The sequence below is a fragment of the Lepidothrix coronata genome, unplaced genomic scaffold (assembly GCF_001604755.1).
Source record: "Lepidothrix coronata isolate B3197 unplaced genomic scaffold, Lepidothrix_coronata-1.0 Scaffold54, whole genome shotgun sequence".
NCBI lineage: Eukaryota > Metazoa > Chordata > Aves > Passeriformes > Pipridae > Lepidothrix > Lepidothrix coronata.
This window is the reverse complement of record NW_016690234.1, coordinates 2009607-2031536: the sequence shown is the minus strand read 5'-3', so window position 1 is coordinate 2031536 and position 21930 is coordinate 2009607. Positions and strand designations below refer to the sequence as shown.

General features: G+C 46.8%; 1 long non-coding RNA gene across 8 annotated transcripts in view; it reads right to left on the bottom strand.

Moving 5' to 3' along the window:
* LOC108498012 overlaps nucleotides 1-21930 on the bottom strand; it is a 387118-nt gene that overhangs the window by 264041 nt on the left and 101147 nt on the right. For all 8 annotated transcript variants that reach the window (XR_001875039.1, XR_001875034.1, XR_001875038.1 and 5 more), the window contains one exon: nucleotides 19246-19373. This is a non-coding gene — a long non-coding RNA (uncharacterized LOC108498012). The remainder of the gene's footprint in view (nucleotides 1-19245; nucleotides 19374-21930) is intronic.

Here is a 21930-nt window from a genome sequence, read left to right as displayed (position 1 = left end):
CCAGAGGCCAGGGTTAGATGGGATACTGGGAAGGAATTCTTCTCTGTGAGGCATAGGTGAAAGGTGTCCCTGCCCATGGCAGTGGGTGGAATGGGATGATATTGATGGTCTCTTCCCACCAAAATCATTCTGGGGTTCTATGAATTAGCTTTTTTTGTAACTGTATTTGGGTAGTGCTTTTGGCATCTGAAAAGATTCTTTTAAAACATGACAATGAAAAACACGCCCAGGTACAGTCACTCCCCAGCCAGGCTCGTTACACTCAGACACTGCCCAGCCCTGGTATTTTAACTCAGCTGGTTTTATAGCAAGGTGCACCAGCTCATTCTTACTTGATGGCACTTCCACGCTAAGCAAAAACAAATTGCAATAAGTTTCAGAAGCCAATTCTATTTTCTGTGGAGTAAGAACTTTCAGAGCCGACCTGGGCACAGGAGATGAAGGTGTGGGAAGTGTAGGGAAGACGAGCTGCCCCAGCTGTCCCCTGACAGCAGAAGGGCTCTGGGCTGGAGCCACCACTTACTCTGGTGTCTCCATGCCCCCAGCCAGACCCTGTTTTTCCGGGTTTTTGGGTAGGCACATGGTCCCCATACCCACAGGGGCCATGGCCAGTCCCTCCTGGCCAGCACCACGTGCCCTCGCACCGTCAACACCAGCACCACAGGGCACCAGTGCAGCATCACCCTGCACACTCACCTACTCGGCCTCAGAGGGAATGGCAACAGCTTTCCCTATTCCTGCAGTTTATTCCCTGTTACATCAGGAAATGCCTAAAATCCCACAGAAATATTGCAAAAACTGACGTGAAGCCACTTCACCTGCAACGGCAACCGATTTGTTTTCAATGGCCACCTGAGGCACAGCCCTGTGTGTACGGGGTGAAACACAGGAGGTACATCCCTGGGAACAGGGATGTGTGTACGGGGTGAAACACAGGAGGTGACATCCCCAGGAATGCTGAATGGCCGTGTGCAGCACAGCCTGGATGTACAGGAGCTCCAGAGTGTCCCCAGCCCACGGGCACCAGAGCTGTGACACGGAGGGACCGGCAGAGCCACCTGGAGCCAGCCCCAGAGCCATCGGAGCGGCGCCATGCCGCCCTCCTGGATGCAGCAAGAGGAAAGAATGAAAGAGGAAGGGAGTCGAGTTATAAAAAGAAAAGGCAAAATCAGACATTAAAACAGAGGCAAAAAGCTCTGCTGAACATTTTTTCCCTGGGACAAGCAATAGTGGGGAAAGCATTGAGCATTGTGCTGTTTCTTCATCTAATGACACAGAAAAAAAAGGCTTTTCTTCAAATAATTCAAGTAAACAATCTCCAGGAAGCACAAACAACAGGACCAAATTTCTTGAAATCAGCCAAGCTCCCAGAATCCAGCGGCTGTTGGTGCTGCGGGAGCCTTCGGATCCCAAACAGGGAGGGGGGAACTCAGAAGGGCAGAAAACCCAGCCCCTTCTTCCTCCTTTAGTGTTTACCTGGAATTCAGTTCACTGTAAATTTCATTTCAAAGGCAAAAAATCCTTATGCCAAACTCACCTTGGCTAAATATCGTTTACTGATTTCTAACAAAGATCTGATGCACTTTTGCTTGCGAAACACTCTGTCACTGGTTTATATGCACCACTTCCAAAGAAGGGAGAGAGAAAGGAGAGATTTTTAGGTCAAATGATTAAGGAGAAAAGGGATTTAAACCAACAATTTTTTTTAAAGTTCTAATTGTTTGCTTATTGACACCAATTTACATGGAGCCACTTAGTGAATAAAGGTTTTCACAGTACATGGCACTTCTTTATGTCAGTTTTTAGCCATCATGTCACAGCCTGGCTTGAAAAGAAGAAATGCTGAAAACTCGTAGGCCAGAAATGAACAGCCTATTAAGATCTGAAAAGCTGTCATCCCCGCTGAAAAGACTTGCGTCAGCCACTGAGGATATATTTTAAACCGCCTGTCCGCAAGAAAACTTTAATAATGCAGCCTTGCTCTAATGTCTTGTGAGAGGAGAGGCAATTTTACTTCTTCTATTAACCCAACGTGATTACAATGGCTTATTTCATGGAATATTAAGTTCAAATTCTGCTCCCTGGGAGGACAATAAAAAAAAAAGAGTGTGCTTATGACATTGCCCGAAATAGCCACAAGGACCGCAACTCCTTGGTGCTTTTAATGCATCCGAGCCGTAATCCACCTTAATTTGCTAATGGTTAAGTAAATTAGCAACAAAATAATAAACCACAAAAAGGTATCGACACAGGAGCAAAACGCTTTCCTCTCAAAAATATTAAAATAACAAACCAATGTTTTCCTAAGGATTGTCGTGGCCTTTCAGTCCTCTCCCTCCCCCTCCAGCCGCCCCCTCCAGCCAATTCCAGAGAAAAATAAACTCCTTGTGTCGGCCGGGCTTTGGCCATGAGGCAAATCAGAGGTGAAGGGGTTTGTGCCGAGCCCACAGCTGGGATGGCTTTGTGCAAATGGAGCTGTTCATAACTGCCTGGGAGCCACGAGCACCCCAAACCAGTTGAACAGCCCTGTGCCCACCCTGGCAAAGTGGGTTCCCCAAGACGTGGGTGCTCGGCCGGGGGACACAAAGCTGCTGGCACACGGTGCCAGGCTGGACTGGACCGGGCTGGACCACGGGCATTCCTGTGCCATGGGGCATCCCTGTGCCACAAGGCTTGTGGATGCCAGAGCATTGTGCCAGAGGAGCCCATGCCCTCGCCCATCCTTACTTCCAGGTGAGAGTATTTGGAAAGTGTTGGGTTTGAACACCACTTGCAGGTCAATCCAGCAACATCCCCTCCTCCATGGGGAACTCCCTGAAATCCCAAAGCAAGGGACATCCATGTGCCCCCCCCGGCAACTCCTCTCTCCCAGGGCAGACCAGGAGGGATGTTCATCCCCAGACCCAGTGGGCAGAAATCTGCCCCCTTCTTCAACACTCAGACAGGCCTGATCCTGATCTTAAAATCTGAATTAAAAATATAAATTAGAAATCAGAATTAAAAATGAGAATCATGTCGCTGGTCCCAGTGATGCCAGTCCTGAGCACATGAGGACTCCTGAGGCCAGCACAGACCTGGCACCTGCTCTGCTGCCGGCCCAGGCGGCCACACACTGTCCCACAGCACAAGGAATTCTGGGCTTGGCTCTGGGGGTTGCAGCCAAACTTCCTGTTCCATGGGAAAAAGGGGGAAACAGCTCAAAACCTTGTCAGAAAAAATATAAAACACGACGTTCTGTTTTCAAACTGATATTGGATGCAGAGAACTCCCTTACCCCCACCCCACTCCCCCTTTCTGGCACGGCCTTTCCCCAGTTTTTTTATTTTTTATTTTTCCAATGCAGAAAAAAAAAGGAAACATTTTTTTCGTTTAAAAAAAAATTAATGTATGCAAATAGCTGGTGAAATTATAAATAGCCACCATTAATTTCTTCTCCCTAGTTCCACAATTCCAAAGCAAAAAAAAGGCAAAAACTTAAATAAATACATTTAAATCTCCTGCTGTGTAATAGTAAAGAGTCTCCATAAAACCAGAACAATATTTATTTTTCCTTTTCGGAGCAGCTCCCTGGTTTATTAGGCCCGTGCTCCACAGTGATCTGATAAGCAGGAGCGAGGCTAAATGGCAAATGGCAAACATCCCAAATCCCAACCTGATGTATTTCCACAGCCCTGACCTTCAGATAAAAATCGCGCAGAAATCTGCAAACCCACCAAATATGCAGCACCACACGCTCGTGTTCAGACACAACAGTCGGGGGCAAAAAAAAAGGAACAGAGCGAAGGGCGTTGCTGTTTCAAGCCCTGAGCCTTCCCCTCCCTTCGAATTTCAGGATCCTGCTCCGATGGGGGGCACATGGACACACCCCGTCAAACCAAAAGGTTCCTCAGGCACCGAGGGCTCGGAGCTGCCCAGCTGTGACCATCAGGGAAACACCAGAGAGAAGGAGTAATCCCACTGCCACATTCTGTGGATATTTAGGAAAATACTTCAAACAGAAAAAAATTTTTTTGCACTGTGAAATTAGCTACAATTATGACAACTGCGAGAAAAAAATTATACGGGCAAAATTTGGGGCTGGTGGAAGAATTCTTTGATGTCTGGATTCCAATTTAACCCCGACTGAGTTCTGAGAATCAAATGAACAAAGTCTATCACACACCCCAAGTCTGCCTGTCGGTGCGAGCCATCATTCCTATTTTATTCTTCCCAGCCACTCGGATTTCCAAGCCCCTGTGCCGACATTTCCTCCCTCCGTGCCGCAGAGGCCACTTGCCCAACACATCTGTGCCACAGCCCAACTCTGTATTTATTTATTCATTAAAACACAGGCATTAGTATCAATAAATATGGATAACAATATTTTCTCCCCGTTGTCCACAGCCACGCTCGGGTTGGGGGCTGTGTGGAGAACGTACAGAAATAGATCATATTTCAGAGAAATATTTGTAGGCAAAAGACTCTCACAAACCCTGTCCCTGTATCTTTACACTCTGTGGCTGGGGAGAGCAGGAGTTTATTAAATAAGACTATAGGTGAATAATAAAGCCCTGACAAATGCCCAGGAATATGTGGAGTAGCAGAGCAGGGAGGTGCTGCCTGTCGCTGGCTCCAGGAACGTCACCTCTATTTTCTACCGGGGCGTCAGCGCGGAGCCTTCGCGGCCACCCGGAGCCCAGGCTGAATAAATAACATAATCCCCATCATTGGGGTGCTTTGCATATAAAAATCACTTTTTTCTTCAAGTACTGAACCACTTTATCCTCTAAACCTGAACCGAGATGCCGGATTTTTGAAGCAGTTGTAAAACATTAATAATATATCTGGGTTGTTTAAAGAATATTTTCAAATAACATGAAATATTTAGTCCATTCCCCCCCGGCCCCACCCTCAGCACTACCACCACCGTAAAAAGATAAGATTTATCATGAAATGTTTGAGGGGTAATCAGCCATTTTTGGCCAATATATTTTAATATTTATATACCTGACATAGCTGAATATAAATGATACATCATGATTTTCCATAGTGCATGGAATTTATACAATTAACGGAGGGATCCAATGGCTTTAGGGCACACAAGGTGCAAACAGTGTTACAGCCGGTTGCTGATTATTGTTATAAATCTCACAAACCATAAAGACATTAAGGTGCATTTTGTTTACCCCATTTGTTTTCAAATATTATATACAACAATATTACTTATCATTAAGAGAGTTACACTTTCCCAGTGTATTTATTTCACGAGATACATTTATAGAACTATTTAAAAAATACAGCTGGCAAAATGCATGGCTGAAACCGGCACGAAAATGGGATTATTTCCAAGTTTTTTCTAAAGATGATATTTTCTTCATTCTGAAATCAAGAAGACATTAAGCATTACCTATCCCTGAAATGTCTCATTTAAAAAGACACTGAGATGCAGAGATGTGCCTGGTGTAGGTGGCCCCTGCACCCCCAGAGCAGCACCGTGTGCTCCTGAGGACAAGCTCCCTCCGGAGCTCCCGCCGCGGCTGCTCCCCCGCCGGACGCTGCTGTGCCACTGCCTCTCACCCAGAGCTTAAAAACCCAAATCACCGAGTTAGAAAAGCCTAATCTACAATTTCAGAGAGAAAAACATTTACAAATACGCAGCCCCGCATTTCACTACATGAGTCTGTATTTTTCCTGGGAAGAGCCGCATCCCTGGCTCCCTGTAGATGCAGCAGAACTGAGCGAATATACTCACAAATACAAATCCCCCCAAATGTTCCCAAGTGGCTACAATGTCCCGGGATTGTTTCAATTATTGCCCTTTGGGTTTGCGGGGTTTGAAGCGCCGGAGCCCCGAGTGTGAAACGTGAGCCGGGCAGCGCCGGGGTGTCCCCGGCAGCAAAGGGACCGAGCGCTGCAGCTGCTCATCAAATCAGGGTTATGTGCCTGAAATGAGTTCCTGCTGCTGAGCCTCAATTCACAGACAGTCGGGGAAAAAAAGAGATGGACAGAGCCCCAACCAGTCCCCCTGGAAGCACGTCCAGGGGGTGGCTCTTTGTGCCCCTGCAGAGGCAGCCAGGGGGATCTGTTTTATACCTACGGAAACACGACGTGCCGGTTCCCTGTGTGTGTGTCTGGTCTAGAAAATCCCTGAAAAATACGTGTTATAAAGGCATTGCTGGAGTTTTATTTGCTTTGCCAGAGGTAAACGAGCCCTTTTCCTTTCTCCAGCCCTTCTGCAGCACTTGCAAACAGGTTTCTTGAGATATTTTGCCATCTGGGAGGTGCAGCATCATTTACTGAACATGAGCCCATTTTTCCTTAAATTTACATTATTTCAGCTAAAACAATCACAGAAATAAAAAGGCACAATTTTGCTGTTTGCTGCTCTTTTCCAGCACAAACAAAAGCCCAGTCCAGCGAGCTACCCACAATATGCTTTTCTTTTTGGGGCCTGCTCAAAGGTTTCTAACATACATAAAATATAGAAATCGCGACAGTAACGTGGGAATGCTCCGAACTGGCTGTTGACTTGAGGCACGGGAAGTGTTTTGTTGCGAATACAGCAGGTGCTAAAACCTCATCAATGAGTGGGAAATGGTGCTAAATACGAGCTCTGCGAACTTTATTTTTAATGATGACTTTAAAACCCGGGGATCAGCGAGGTGAATGTAAAAACTGTTAATCTTAAATTTCTACAAACCCGAGTGTCAGGGCAAGCATGTCTGGTGCATCAAGCATAACAAGATGAAAACGAGGAGGTGTGGGTGAGGAGGGGGTCCGAGACACTTGCTTTTCTTGAATCCCTCTGAATACATTTCACAATTCATCAGTTTTTGTCTTCCCTGCCACGAGTGAGGACAATCAGACCAGACACCCATTAGATTTTTCATGCAATTTTTTTTTTTCTTGTTCATGACATGTTGGCAGGGAGGATGGCAATTCTGAAATCTTACCAAATGAGAAAAATGTCAGAAACTGAACTGACAGCTAGTGGTTACTATGGTGATAGGTGATATTGAAAAAAAAAATAAAATAAGACTCAGTTAATTCAAAAGGAATCAAGTTCAGTATTTTTAAGCCAGTTGATAGAGATGAAAACTTAATCCTTATACTGGGGTGTTTTCCTGTTTTTGCTAAGACCCAAAGAAACCATTTGCTTGATTAAAAAATTAACTGGATATAGCCAAATATACAATGAAAATTATAGTGAAACCAAAAATAATAATAAAAAAAATTATAACTGCTTTTAAAAAAAGAAACTGCCATATTGGGGGGGGGGAAGCGTGTTAGGGAAAATCTTCTGTCTGTGTGAGCAATCCAGAATTGTCCTCTCCATAATCACAATTACCAACATGGGTCTGGTTCTCTGCCATCGGTTTGAGGCAGAAAGAGTAGTTTCGCTCAGTGACAAAGACAAATCAGCTGGAAGGGAGGGAAAGCTGCTGACTGATGGCTTCAATCGAGGGAAGGCTGCGCAGGCAACTTCGCCAGGAACCTGGATATCTCCATATTTGTGTTTATGTATTTTATGGGCTTTTTAAAAATTCCCAAGGGAGCTATTTCTGGGGCCCAAATACCGCGAGATCTGGTGTTCTCCTGGCATTTCCATCGAGGAATTGAAATACTAAAATACCATGAGAACATCAGATCTCCTGTTATTTCGGCTGCATTAATGGTTCCCTCAGGTATTAACAAAGCCCCTGAAAAACAAACACAAATATTTGAGGCAGAAATAGAAGTGCTGGAATATCCATCGCCCCCCCAACAACCCAGTGCACACTAACCGCCTCGGCTTTGTGATCTCACGTCTTGAGGAGCAAAATTGTATAACTGTACACATCTAAAATTAATAATAAATGGAAATTATTTGACCACCACATCTGTCTTTGCAGTAGGAATTGAGTTTGTTCCCCGACAGCCCTGAGGAGGATGATCTCCATGTAAACGCAGGTGGGGTTTAGGGATATCGTTGCGGAAAACAACATTTGAAGGCAAAAATCTCCAAATGATTTTGAGTTTTGCCTGCGCTCCCTGGGCGGGGATGGGAGAGGTGGGGTGGGATGGGGGGGGATGGGGGACGATGGGGCGGGATGCGAACCCCCGGGGGGGCCCCGCGGTGTCAGTGCCGTGTGTCCGCGTGCCGGGACACGAGGGGCCCGTCCCGGGTCGCGGCTCCTCCCGCCCCGCGCGGGCCCCGCGGGAGCGGCCGGGGGGGCCCGAGGCGGCGGCGGCTGCGCGGGCGGCACCGCCCCCTGCCGGGCACGGCGGGCAGCGCGGGCCGCGCATTCCCGGCACCGGGAATCGCCTCGGCCCGGGGCTCCCCTCGGCCGCGCCGCCCCGAGTCACCCCCGAGCACAGGGCAGGGCACTGGGCTCCGCGACCTCGGAGGGCTTTTCCAACCGAAACGATCCTGATTCTGGTAACATCGCGGGAAAGCCACCTATCGTTATTTCACCTCTGGGGTCTCGGCTTCTCCCAGCTCCCGGGCAGTGCCTGTCCCTGTTCTGCCCGGCCGGGGGGCTGCAAGGCCAGGGACAAGGAGCCGAGAGTCACCAGAACGGAGCGCCAGCCCTGCCCCGAGCCTTGGGACCAGGGACAGCACGGCCACCGTGCTCAACTTCTTCCCCACCTGCTCCGTCTGGTCCTTCCCGAGGCCAGGGCAGGAGGGCAGGAGAAGGGGCTGGGGGAAAGGACACGTGAGGAGCTCCAAGTGGGCTCATGGGGCTGGAGGTGGGATGGGATGGGATGGGATGGGATGGGATGGGATGGGATGGGATGGGATGGGATGGGATGGAGGTGTTCACTCTGGGATGCAGGTGGGTTTCCTGGGATGCAGGTGGGATGCAGGTGGGTTCCCTGGGCCACTCCATCTGTGCCAGCAGCACTGAAGGTCCCTTGTTCCTGGCCCAGTAGGTGAAGGAAGGTCAGGCAGCTGGGAGAGCCTCCATGGGCAGGGCAGGTGACAGTGGCAAGGTGAACAGAAACTGGCTGTGCTACCATTACCCCACCCAGTATTCTGTGCGTTATCCCAGGGTGGGAATGTGGCCCTGTCCTACCCAGCACAGCCCATACTCTGTGATTACGTCTCTAGTACAGCAAACCTGCTTTCCCCTCAAAAACACAGGGAAATGTCCAGAAAAGTGCTGGCCTGTAAACAGAAATTGCTTCTGGAACAGTTTCAACCCAGATCCACGACACCAAACTTCACTGCTCCTTATAGGAATGCAGACAATGCTGGCTTGCTCCCATCCTGAGCACGGGAACAACTTGGGAATCTTCCCTGTTTGACTGCACATATCCCTGCACTGAACTGCTCCAGGGAGAGCAGCAAAACAAGTTCGTTAATACAAAAAAACCCTCTTGTCTAAACAGCATAATTATAGTAAAAGTAAAAAATGCCATTTTAAACAAATGCAATTGCAAAAAAGGCTCTGGGTGATAAGGGAATGATGAGGTAAATAAACCAAAACAAAAAGACAGAACAACCCTCATTTCAAGGTAAAAACCAGTATAAATAACTGGTTTAGACTATTTGAAATATTATTATAAATCATACGTTCATTATACATTAAAAGTAGAGAATGTTTAAAATTGAAGCCTATAGAAAAAATGTAAAATTACTTCAAAAGCTACATTATGTATAACTTAGAATATGTTAAACTCAGTGAAATGCTAAATTTCAAAAGGTTGAAAAGGTTTGTCTTCCAGCCACCACACCAGGAAATCTGTAAAATGCCCATTTGTAAATACACACAGATATTGAATAGATTTTATATATATTTCAATAAAAATCAAAAGTGCCTTCTTTTTTAATGTGGTTTATAGTGTCCTTTGCACTGGGCACGGGAGTGGGGATCAGCAGACAGCTGATGTTAACTAATAATAAAGACAATTAAGAATAACACACTTCATTCTTGTCCTCTTTTTCACTTTAAAAATGTTGATAATGAATTAAATTGTGATAAAATTTCCAGTGGTTTACGGGATTATTGTTTCTCCCTGAATATTTTCATTTGAAAGCCAAACGGTGCCTTTTTGGAATAGCACAAACCAGGACTCGGAATTCTGGAGAACGCGGAGCAGCCGCAATCTGTTATTTTGTGTGCCCATGTGCACAGCCCCGGGATGTCCTGCAGGTACCTTTATTTCACCTCACTCCCCCCTTCAAACACAGGTTTGTTTTTCAATCGAGTCACACTTATTCCCTCATTCAGAATAAATCTGCACAAACCAGCCCCGGCAATTTTCAGCAACACTGCCTGGGGGATCTGCGGGTCCCCCAAAGAAACAAGAAACTCTTTCACATCTCACTCCCACAACGGACGAGCTGCGGAGCAGGGAATGCTCTGGGAACTGTTCAGTCTGTCACACAGACAGGGAAATTCCCGGTACTTCCACACCAGCCTTTCAAGGCTGAGCTGCTTTGCCGGGCTACTTGTGCACATCAGGAACTGCGGTGGGCACAGAAGGGCTTTTTTTCTTTTTAATGGAGAAAAGCAGCTGTAAATAATCCCTAACTCCGGCCCGTGGAGCTGCCCGTTGCTTTTTCAGAACTCGGCAGTTCTGCAGCAACATTTCCAACACACAAACCCGGCGCTCGCAGGAGCCCGGTGGCTCTTGGCACCCAGTCGGAGAGGACCTCAGGTCAGGATCTCTCTGGTTCCTTCTCTTTATCCACAGGTGTGGTCAAACACCTCCCCAGAAATGCCCCACTTTGGGGTCCAGCTCCTGTCTTTATCCTGTTTCAAACAGGTGAGTTCAGTGAAATTAACCCTGACTTAAGCAAGCCAAGGAACGGTTCCGAGTGTTCAGCCCTTCCACCAGCCCCCGGTGCCAGAGTCCCCAGCCGGTCACACTGTCACACTGGCTCTTTGCATTTCTTTCAGGCACATTCTACTTCCCATTTCTGCTCAAAATTCCACTCAGCAGGACTCCTGGGTGAGGAGCGAGGCCGGCTGTGGTGGCAGCCACCGACCTGCTGCAGTCGTCAGCGGGAGGGGTCCCATGCCAGGGGCACATGGGCAGGTTTGATTGATACCAATATCAGAAATCAAGGCACAGCTCTCTGTCTGTTCTGCAGCTGTTTGGGTCCACAGTCACTGCAAACGGGGCCGTGACATGAGGGAAGGCAGGGACAGCCCCGGGGAAAAGACGGTGCTGGTGTCACTGTCACATCTTTGTCTTGGAAAAGTTGTTTAAACAAAATAAAGTAAAATACACAACAACAAAAGTTCTACAGAAACACGATCGCTGAACTTTACATTTAGAGAGAATTAAGCTTTTAAAGAATTTTTTCCACTGAAAAAAAAGCCTTTAATGGGAGTTATCCAGGTGGCCCCTGGATTTATTGTTGGATTTCACTTTGACTGCTCTGGGGTTCCCAAGGGGACTATTACGTCAATAATTTCTAAGGCAACATTTTATTCCAGGTAACTGAAATTCCTTAGAAGATGAGAGCTTTGGCTTGGAGATTCTGGGATCCCATTTGAAATCACTCACACTGACTACAGAAGAATTTTTAAAATAAATTACTGTATTGCCTTCTGCTGTTCCGTTATATCTATAATCTGTCTATATATATTTATAAAAATTCTTTATAAAACTATTCCAAACTTAATTCCCCCTGAAGCTATTAAAACTCTATATTTAATTACATTCATAAAAAGTTGCCTGGGATACAGTCAAAACCGACCACTAATTCAAGGTATATTCTATATTAACACTTTTTGCCATTCTGAAAAATTAGTGATAGGGGCCGTTCTGTGCATGGAACTCCCATCAGAGTCAGTCCAGAGTCTTTATTTATAAAGTCTGGGGACTTATGAAGTCTCTAATGACTATTTTTGGTCAAGCTTGAAAGAAAAAGACAAGACACGAAGGTCTCCCTGTTTCCAACGTAAAAAGCATCTATGGCCAGTAGGAAAAGCTGAGTAGGCCTTCGATCCAGACTAAACAAATTTCAGCATCAAATGATAAATGAATCGAGGAACTCGCACTCTCAGATGCTAAATTATATTAAGTCACTGATTTTATGAAGCCAGAAAAAGGTCATTGCACGATACTTACAAAGTATGGTAAATAACTAAAATTTATGCAGTAGGATGATTTTAATCGCTGGTATCCTTAAAACCTTGGAAATAGATACAACTTGTAACAGATCAGAAAAGTTAAAGGGAAAATATAATTGTTCTTTTTAAGATCTATTATATTTAATATCCATTGGCCGTATTTGTTGCACAGGTAATGTATAAAAATAAATTTACTGTATTTCTTGCATTTGATCAACAGAAAGAGCCTAATGATACGTGTCCACATTCCTGTCTCTGTGCTACTGTCTATCTGGGCTTTCTTGCCTAAACTGAAAACCATCTGTCATAAATACATAATGGCTTTTAAATCCACCCCACCCAGTCCTCCTGCTCCCCAAAAAGGGGCACATCAAGCATGGGCTGCTCCTGAAATATTCCCTGCAAGTTGCTAAGTGGATATAAAAGAACACAGACCTAAAATAATCTGCAAATAACTGTAACATAAGCCCTGAGAAATGCTTTTGGAGACGGTGTGAGGGGGGAGAGACGTGTCCACTGAGCCCAGGCCAACGGCGGGTCCGGGTGACCCAGGCGGGAGGGACAGGGTTTGTCCCTGGGTTACTTTGGAAATGTGAAAGATTATTACAAAGCTTATTTAAATTGAGTTTCCCTTCGAATATTTTGGTCTAATTGGACAAGTGCTGAGCTGCACCGGGCTGTCACAGCTGTTACAGGACATGAACCACGCTTACAGTAACAGCTTTCGTTCCACATTTTTGTGGAGCAGTTTCCATAGCACTGCCATCAGGGTTTGCATATTTTTATACCACTTGCATATTGAAAATAAACTCTGATGTTTAGCTTGCTTTCTCCAAGTGCATCTGGTACTTAAATTTCCTGAAAAACAAGCTGGCAACTCCAACTGAAGCCCAAGCAGGCAGGGTGGGACACCTCAGTTTACTTTTATAAACTTATTTTTTGGCCTTTCTTTCCCCTAAAAGTGTAACTTTATAGAAGAGGGGATGAAAGAGCTGGGAAATTGGCATTTATCTTAACTGCCATCCCTGAATTTAACATTAGGGCAAACTTTTTCACTCACAACAATATCCAAGATAACCAGGTACTCTGCATGTGACAACATGCTGCGTAATTCCCTGTGCCTCGATGAAGTGTTTTATATGTTTTGACCAGATAAAAAGCAAAATCCCCAGGAGCTGGAAGGACCCGGTGGTTCTGGTGCCTGGCATCTGTGCCCAGGCAGCCCCAGAGACCTTCCTCTCCCACCCCAGAGGATACTGGGACAATAAGGGACAGTCTGAGCCCGGCCGGGCAGAGCACAGACCCTGTCGGGAAGTTTATTCTTGGTAAATGAGTCACTGTTTAATTAGAAAAATAAACACAATGTTCTAATTTCGGATTACAAGTCCAGTGAGTAAAAGCCCTCTTGCTGTGCCCAGTGCCTGCCCTCTCCTGTGCCAGGGACATGTCACAGGTGGGGTCTGTCCCCCATGTCCCCGTGTCCCCTCGCCTCCTAAGCCCTTCCCAATTAGCACATTGAAAATTAGCAGAATACAGCCCTGCTTTGCACTTTAAATTTTAATAAGAAACAGAGACATCTTTTCTCTCTTTCTTCTGCTGTTCCTCCCTCTCCTCCAAGAACATAAGGCTGCTGGTGAAAGGAATGAAAATCTGGAAAGAATTTGGGGTGGACTGGCCAACCCCCTTTCATTTCCTTCAGATGTTTACAATCTAGCACCTTTCTGAAGACAAAGATGGGAAAAAAGCTATTTTTTCTTTTGACTGAAGGGTGAGACAGGGGGGTATTAAAAACTGATCAATGTAATTTTTTTCACAGAAGTATTTGCACATCTGTGAAATAATGTAATTTATGAAAAAAATCTTTTTATATGACATCCATGATTATAGCCTGATCTGGAGAATTATTCAAATATAAAATTAAATACTCAAAAACTCGCTGTGCTGTGGATGACTGAGCTTTTACCAGCTGTGCATCACACTTCTCTAATTCTATTAAAAGTATAGAAGTGAGGCTTCCCAAGGATGTCTGAATCCCTTGTAAAAAGAATGTTACATTTCTAAATGCTTTATGATCAGTTGCTTTTTGTTTTTTTCTTGATTATCATCCCAGTTGTTGGATGTTTTATCTGACTGTACAAAAAAAAAAAAGCAGAGAGGAGGAATGCATACCCGTGGAGAGCGCTCTATAAATTATATTGTATTTTATTATCACAGAGCTTAAGGAAAAATTGGCTCTTAAGAAAGGTTAAAAACCTTTAAAGTGAATTCTTCTGTTTGGTTAAAAGTACTTTTGATTTAATACGATCCATGTGCAATGCGGGCCCGGCCTCCTCCCCCTCGGGGAACGGGGCGATCGATGCCCACGGGACAGGGACAGGCAGCGATTTCTGCCCCAGTAGGACGAGTTTGGGGCGCCCTGTGCCAGCTTTCCTCCCATCAAGAGACTCCCTCACTCTGTTCTCAGACAGCAATTCCCAGATTTTTAGACAATTAATACAGGGGAAATGAGCGGGCACACGCTCCCGAGGTTGTTTCCCAGCCCGGAGGAGCAGTCACTTGTAGCGGGCAGGGCTGTACGGACACGCCGGCTCCTTTCCTCAGGAGCAGCCTTCCAAGGGAAAGTTCAATCCTATTTTCCAAGCTTAAACAGAAGCTTTGGGACAGATCCTCCATAGCTTGAATATTATCTACAGATTACAGATGGAATCACTGGGAATGAGCTGTGCCTTCCCCATGCCACAAGCCAAAATTTAACTCAGAGGGAAAATACAACCCGAAACCCACCGAACGCCGTGGTACAAACCAGCCATGAAAAGAGCCCCAAAATAGGCCACATTAGTAAAAGCCAGTTGGAGTTTAGCAAAGAGAGAGGCAAAATAAGGGCTAAGCCATTGTTTCTGCTGCCGAAGACAGACGGACTTTAATAACACTTAACAGAATGATGCACATTAACGATCTCAGAAAGCACTTCTTATGCCTCATCCATCATGCGGAGGAGAAAATGAAGCCTTCGACAGCATTAGGAATTATTCTAGATCTTGTCAGTAATTCGCAGCTTCTCGGTAGTATCGTAACACAAATTTGTGTGGATGAGACACTGACCATTAATCTAAGGGGCTTTTTTCCCCTCGCCGCAGCGTGCGGAGAATGTATCAATTGTTTCATGGAGAAATTTCACAGCTGAAACCTTACTAAATAAAACAGGGGAGAGGAAAGAGATATAGACAGAAACATAAACAACTGCAACACGGAGACAAATCATTATCTTTAAAACAAAACCCACCATAAAATCTCCATATGTGTGTTTTGTGAATGGGCAGCGAGCAGCCTGCTGCTCTGAAAATCCTCAGAATATGCTGATTATAAAGTTATGTTCATACACACAAACACACTTAGATTTCATTTTCTGGGAGGCTTTTTTCCCTTTTTTTTGTCTTTTTTTTTCTGGAGTGTAGGCAAAAAATCCCGATTTCTCCTCCCAGGAGAGCAGCGTATTTTAACAAATAGTAGCAAAATAAATTTCAAGACAAAATGCCAGGCGGCTAAATAAACAACAGCTTTTGGCAACCTCTTCCCTGAGTCGCAGGCTGCTGTTCATCGTGTGATAGCTGTTGCCACTGGAATCTCTACTACAAAGGGAAAGGTCCATAAATATTTGTACAGCAAACTCCACGGAAAAAAAGGCTCCCCAAGTGCGCTCCGCACTCATTTCTCCCCGTGCGATGTAAAGATGAAAGCTAATGAGTTCTATGGAGTTTATGATAAATTAAAAGTCGGCGCTCCCCGCCCCGGCCGCGTGTTTACACGGATCTGAGCCGCTGCTCCCCAACAAAACACTTGTCAGACAGAATGAGGCGAATTCGCCTCCGGATGTGGAGGAGCTGGATTGTCTCAGGGACAAAAAAACAGATAGGATTTGATCAAATACTAATCAGGCAGCAATAATGCAGTATCCTAAAACACACCCTATTTTATCTCCATTGAAATAATGACATCTATCCAAAAAGTCCTCAAAGAAACTTGGGTTTAGGTAATATATTGTGATTGCAGCAGATAGGCAGGATTAAAATCAGGCTTGATCTTCAAAGAGAATAAGAATGTATAGTTCTGTTTACTGCACACATATTTGTATATAAAAGATATGACAAATATTTTGGGTTCTTTAGAAACCTGCATTTCTGTATTTTGAAATTCTACAGAGCAAGTGCTGGGAAAGGGATTTGACAGTCCCAGGTAATAGAAGCAAATTAGAGATTAAACTCATTAGAAATTATAAACACTCATATAGTCTGTTAAACCCCCTGACAAAACCTGGAAATTAGAAATCCAATAACGCAGCATCAATAGGGTCTTTAACGGCTGGACAGATGTTTAAACTGCGCGATGTTCGTGTCAGGAGTGAGATGGAACAGCCGGAATCGAGGTTTGCATTAAATAACACGGCATTGATGTCGGATCAGAGCATTCGTGTGAACTGGTTTGATCCTTTTTTTTGCCATTAATTTCCATTCTCCTGTTACGGTCTAGATTTGTTGTTCATTTTGCATAGTATTAAACATTTTTCTTATTTGCAAATATGCAGATGAGGGAGGCAGCTCTGAAAGGCAGAGCAGGGCTGGGTCCGAGGGGCTGCTGACCCCCGGGGCTGCTGCTCCACAACATAAACGTAAAAACACTTTCAAATAAAATATTATCTGCAAGCTTTAATTTTTTGGCTTAATTAATTAAATTACAGAGGAAACTATTGTGAGAACAATCACTTCACTAAGAGCATCTCAATAAATCCTGAGGAACGGGCACTGGGATAGCAAAAGCAAAATTGTTTGCGTTCCTAATGTTGGGTCTGACCTGGAAAGGATAACAAAAGAATCTGGCATGAATATGTATTTTATAGGGAGTGTTGCTGGTAAACAGACTGAATAAAAGAGAGGGGATTATTTTAAAATAGTTTCTCCTTAACTTTCAATATGTTTAATCTGATGATATGAAAAACCATCCATAAAGCAGAAACACATTCAGCCCCTACAAAATTCTGTACAGAGCAGTGAAAAAGCAGACGGATTTCAGCAGAAGAAAACAAACAAACAGCAGAAATCCTGCAAAGCTCTGGCGTCTCCCGCACCCGCTGCTCTCCAGCGCCGAGATAAAGACCCAATCTGCTCATCAAACACCTCCGGGCTCGGCCATCTAATAGGAACAAATTGGCAATGACTGCCCAAGCAAGTAACACAGGCCCACTGATTTGTAGATTGATACTGATGCCTAATGATCCCCTTGGGCAGATCAATAGCAACAATCCTCATCCCTGCCTTTCTTCTTTATTGGCACGGCGGAGCAGGCGGGAGGCCGTGTGTGCACACGGGGACAGGTGTGCAGGGCCGGGGCACCAACGCCCCAGACAGCCCCGCCTGGGCCTGTGCTGAGGGCTCCCGGGCTGCCCCTCACAGCCACACTCCCCTGGGTGCGGGGCCCTGGCACGAGGTAGTAGTGCTGGGTGCCCCCAGTGTGCAGCCAGACACACACGGGCACCCGGGACCGGCCCACTGGATAATGGGAGAAAACCCAACACTGCCAAACTGGGCTGTCTGAGAGCTGAAGGCCAGCGTGGCATTGGGTGGCACAGCCATGGGGAGGTGGGACACCGGGCACAGTTTGGCAGAGCAGGGCACACGGGCGGGTGGTTTATCCTGCTGTAACCGGGGTCTCACCTGTTCCCTCCTCTGTCTCTGAGTGCACCACAGTAGGATCAGTCAGGCAATTCCAGTGCGGGGGTTTGATTCACTCACCCACGAGTCACTTTCATCTGCTTCCTCCAGCCCCACCCCTCACGAGAATTAGGGATTTTCTATTTATTTATCAATCTAGTGAATACAGTTATCCTATTAGTAAATCCTTTTAAAGTCCCTGGTAATACCTAAGAAAAACTAATGGACTTGCTTTGCATTTATTTTTTTTTCCCAGTGAATTAAAGCCAGTGATGTTGTGCAGACCCACATGTGGTCATTCCCACCTCGGGGTGCTGGCAGACATCCCCAGCAGTGCTCCACTCCCCTGGAAATCGCTCTCTCTCTCCCTGGAATAACCAAGTATAAACCTAAGACTTGATCAGGTGTACGCAAATCACCAGGCAGGCAAACGGAGGGGAAGAAAAATGTACTACTAAGTTTGTCCTACTAAATATGAAATCCTGACCTTGCATTACCACGTGTGCCATGTCACGGGCAGCGTCCCCAGCCCTGCTGCACAGCCGGGGGTGCTGCCGTGGCCCCGCGAGGCGCGGGGAGCGCAGGCACCGGTTTTAAATCCTATTCACACCCGAGATCTGCTTTGTTCAGCAATCACCCGGCCACTCTTATTCTTCGTGGCTCTTTTATTAAAATGTGGATAAAGCAAAAGGCAAAGGATAAAATTAAATTCCATTGACTGTAAATTTCTAAACCATCCCTCCAATAAAGGCTTTTCCTTTAATAACAAAAACGCCTTTCCCATCTTTTTGCCGATCTCGGCGTGTACTTGCAATAAAAACGGGGCCGCGTGGAAACCTTTGTAACTTGACCCCTCTAGTGCATAAATTAATCATTTTCCAAATCCTGTCTTTTCTTTCCTTAAGTTCCCGGGCGCAGGGGTCACACCCCTGCCCAGCCCTGACCATTGCAAAATTCAAATTCCCGCTAATGATGAGAGTAATCATCGCAATCACCATCACCATCATCGCCAGAAAGCGGGGTCCTGTTGGCCCCGACATCAATCAGCAGCACGGGGGGCACCAGCCACCCCCCTCGGTCCATTCCCTGAGTGTCCGTGTCCACCCCGCTCCGATACCGGCCTCGCACCTCTGCCGTTCCCACTGTGGGACGGGACGGGCAGGACAGGACAGACGGGACGGGGTCTGTGCCCCCCATGTCCCCACGTCCCCTTGCGCTCCCCCGAGCCCCGCGTGGGGAGGGAGGAAGTGAGGAGGGGAGGGAGGGGAGGGGGAGCAGCCGCACGTGTGACGCGCCCGGCCGCCCATTTGCATATTCACATCAGCGCCGCGCCCACTTAAGCAGCGCGAGGCGAAGGTGTCTCCTCCACCCACCCACCCACCACCCACCTCCCACCACCCAGCTCACCTTCCCTCCCGCTCCCCACAGCCGCGCTCCCACCCAAAAGCGAGGGCGCGGGGGGCCGGGAGGAGGGTGGGCGCAGGCTGCCTTACCTCTGCTCCCGCGCTCCCAGGGATTCCCCGTGGTTCCGCCAGGAATTTTGGAGAGCCATCCTTCAAGGGTTTTTAGTTCTGTCTTTCTCTCTCTTCCTCCTCCTCCTCCTCCTCTTCCCGTGTTGTGACTGGGTTTATAAAAAAAATAAAAAAGACAACTCCATGTAAGCTCGCAGCCAGGGCACGGCGAAGTCTGGGGCTCCGGGGGGAGGGAGCAGCGGAGGGAGGGTCACAGCTCCATGCCTTACAAAAGGCAACCCAAAGCCTGGATATTTTTTTAATATCCTACACAAAACGTCGTGCACACATACACGTAAGGCGGGCGCCGGACCTGGCGCTAATTAGGTTTTTGCCAAAAACTGTCGAGGTTCAGCCTGTGACGCGAATAAATGCAATGGGGCTGGGAGTTCTGAGCCCTCACCTGCTCCGAGTGTCCCCAGTGCTCAGCCCTCACCTGCCCCCAGTGTCCCCAGCCCAGCAGCACGAGGTTTTATGGGGCGCGCCGAGAGCGCCGCGACACCGGGGACCAAGGGTCAGCCATAACCACACGGCACCGACCTGGACTAGTTCATTGCAACACGAGTGGTATTCGAGGGGTATTTTTTGCACAAATTAATGTTACTATTTCACAGCTCCAGTCACAGTGGGGAAAAAGGAAAAAAAAATAAATAATCAGGGTTGTGTATCCCCTTGCCAACGTCACGGAAACGTCCCTGCAGTGTGCCGGGACAGGGCTCCAGGAGCACAGGCCTATTGTTCCAAGGACACGGCTTTTGTGAGCGGGGCAGCACAGCCAGGCTGGAGCAGCCTGCTCTGAGGAGGAGAAGGAGGAGGAGGAGGAGGGAAGCCCTTGCACAAGCACACCCTGCACCGCAGCCACTGCTTCACACCCTCGCATTAGATGTTTGCTGAAAATACACGGTGCACACATGTGGCACTTTTTTCCAAACATGTCATTACTGGGAATGATTAAGGGCTTCGTTGCTTCCCAGTGCAAGGTCTCGGCTCCGACTGCTGACTGATGGTTGAATTCCCCCATACACCTCGCAACGTGATTTTAGCACGAGGACCGGGGGAAAAAATGTACTTTATTAAATGTTTTTCGCACGCGGAATATTTAGGAAGGGTCAAATTTATTTTTGCAATTGGCAAAAGCAAATTTGCTCCTAAGCTGAACCGTCGTGAGTCGTGTTTCATCCTGGAATACACTTTTATGGAGAAGTTATAAAGCCCTGAAATATGTGTTGTCTCTCAGAAATGCTGGGATGCTCCATCACGGGGAGCCGAGCGGTGGGTCCGGGCGGTCCCTCCGTGTGCGTGGGGAGCGAGGGAGCGGCGGGGCCAAGGCAGACAATGGGAGCTGGAGGCAAGGAAGGAGGTAGAGGGGGGTCTGCCTGAGCCCCCCCCCGTCCAGGAAAGCAGGTCACTCCTTATCAACTGGGTAAGCAAACGCCAAAACAAAGCGTGGGGCTGGATTTTGACGAGCCAGACAAGCTTTCTTATAAAAAATAATTTCCCTGCCTTTGTTTCTCCTCTTCTCCTTCAAAGCAAGGGGGAGAGCAGGCTGCTGTGTTCATGCTGGCTTTCCTAGGGACAAAACGTGATTTTTAAGAATCTGCCCCCCAAGAATAAGTTACTTGTCCTCCCCTCCCTAAAAAAAAAAAAGAAAAAAAAATCTTTGACAAGACTCAAAGGGTCCCTGAAATAAAGAAGAAAGAAAAACATCCAAAACATTAGACACAGAAACATTATATTTCAATATTATCATATGAATTAAATGTAATCCTTGAAGCGACTCGTCCCAGGGGTCACATATTAGGCCATTTTTTTCTTTTTTTTTTTATTTAATAGAGGTCACCCAGGCTGAAAAGCAGAACCCAAATGAAAAGCATCTTCAATGTGGTTATAACACGAGCTGGACGAGGTCAGGCAGTGTCTTGTATGGCCTCATAAAAAATACATAACCAGACAGCCTAATAGTATTTCTTTGCATTCATTTTTGGATGGGAACTGGCGGGTGGGGGAGGGGGCTGGGAGAGGGCCACAACCGAGGGTGCATTTCCATAATGGGCAGCTTCTCCTACGTTCCAGTTAGGAAAAAAAGGAACATTCACTTTAACACATCCCTGGGTTAGCTTTAAAAAAACATCCTACAGACAATTCCTATGGCCCCTAAAAGGTGAGGGAGGGGTTTAGCATCGCCCCCTCACACACAGAAACACACGTGTTCATTTTGGGCACATTACCATCATGTTTAATTGAGAGTGCAACCACCTTGGTCTTGCTTTCATCAACAATGGCTTATGGATGTTGTTATTTGTCCATACACACACCCAGGCTGATTAATTTGAATTATTTCCCTTCTGAAGGGAAGCAGAGGAACACCCCATTCTGAGATGTCCCTTTATCTGCGCTCAGTGGGGAGGGGTCCGCCCAGCACCAGGATTTACACAGGTCTTGGGTGGGAGAGGGGGCAAGAGAAAGGCAAAGCGTAAAAGGCGAGGAGGGGTGTGTGTAAATAAAAATAACCAGTGCTAAAAATGCCGGGTGAGAAGAGAATCTCTAAATCCCGGCTCCCTTCCCCCTCCCCAAATGCCGCCTGGAGCCGGGTGACCCTGCGGGGAGCGGAGCCGCAGAGGTGACCCGATGCTAACCAGCCTGTTAGAACTAATAAGGTGTGCGCCT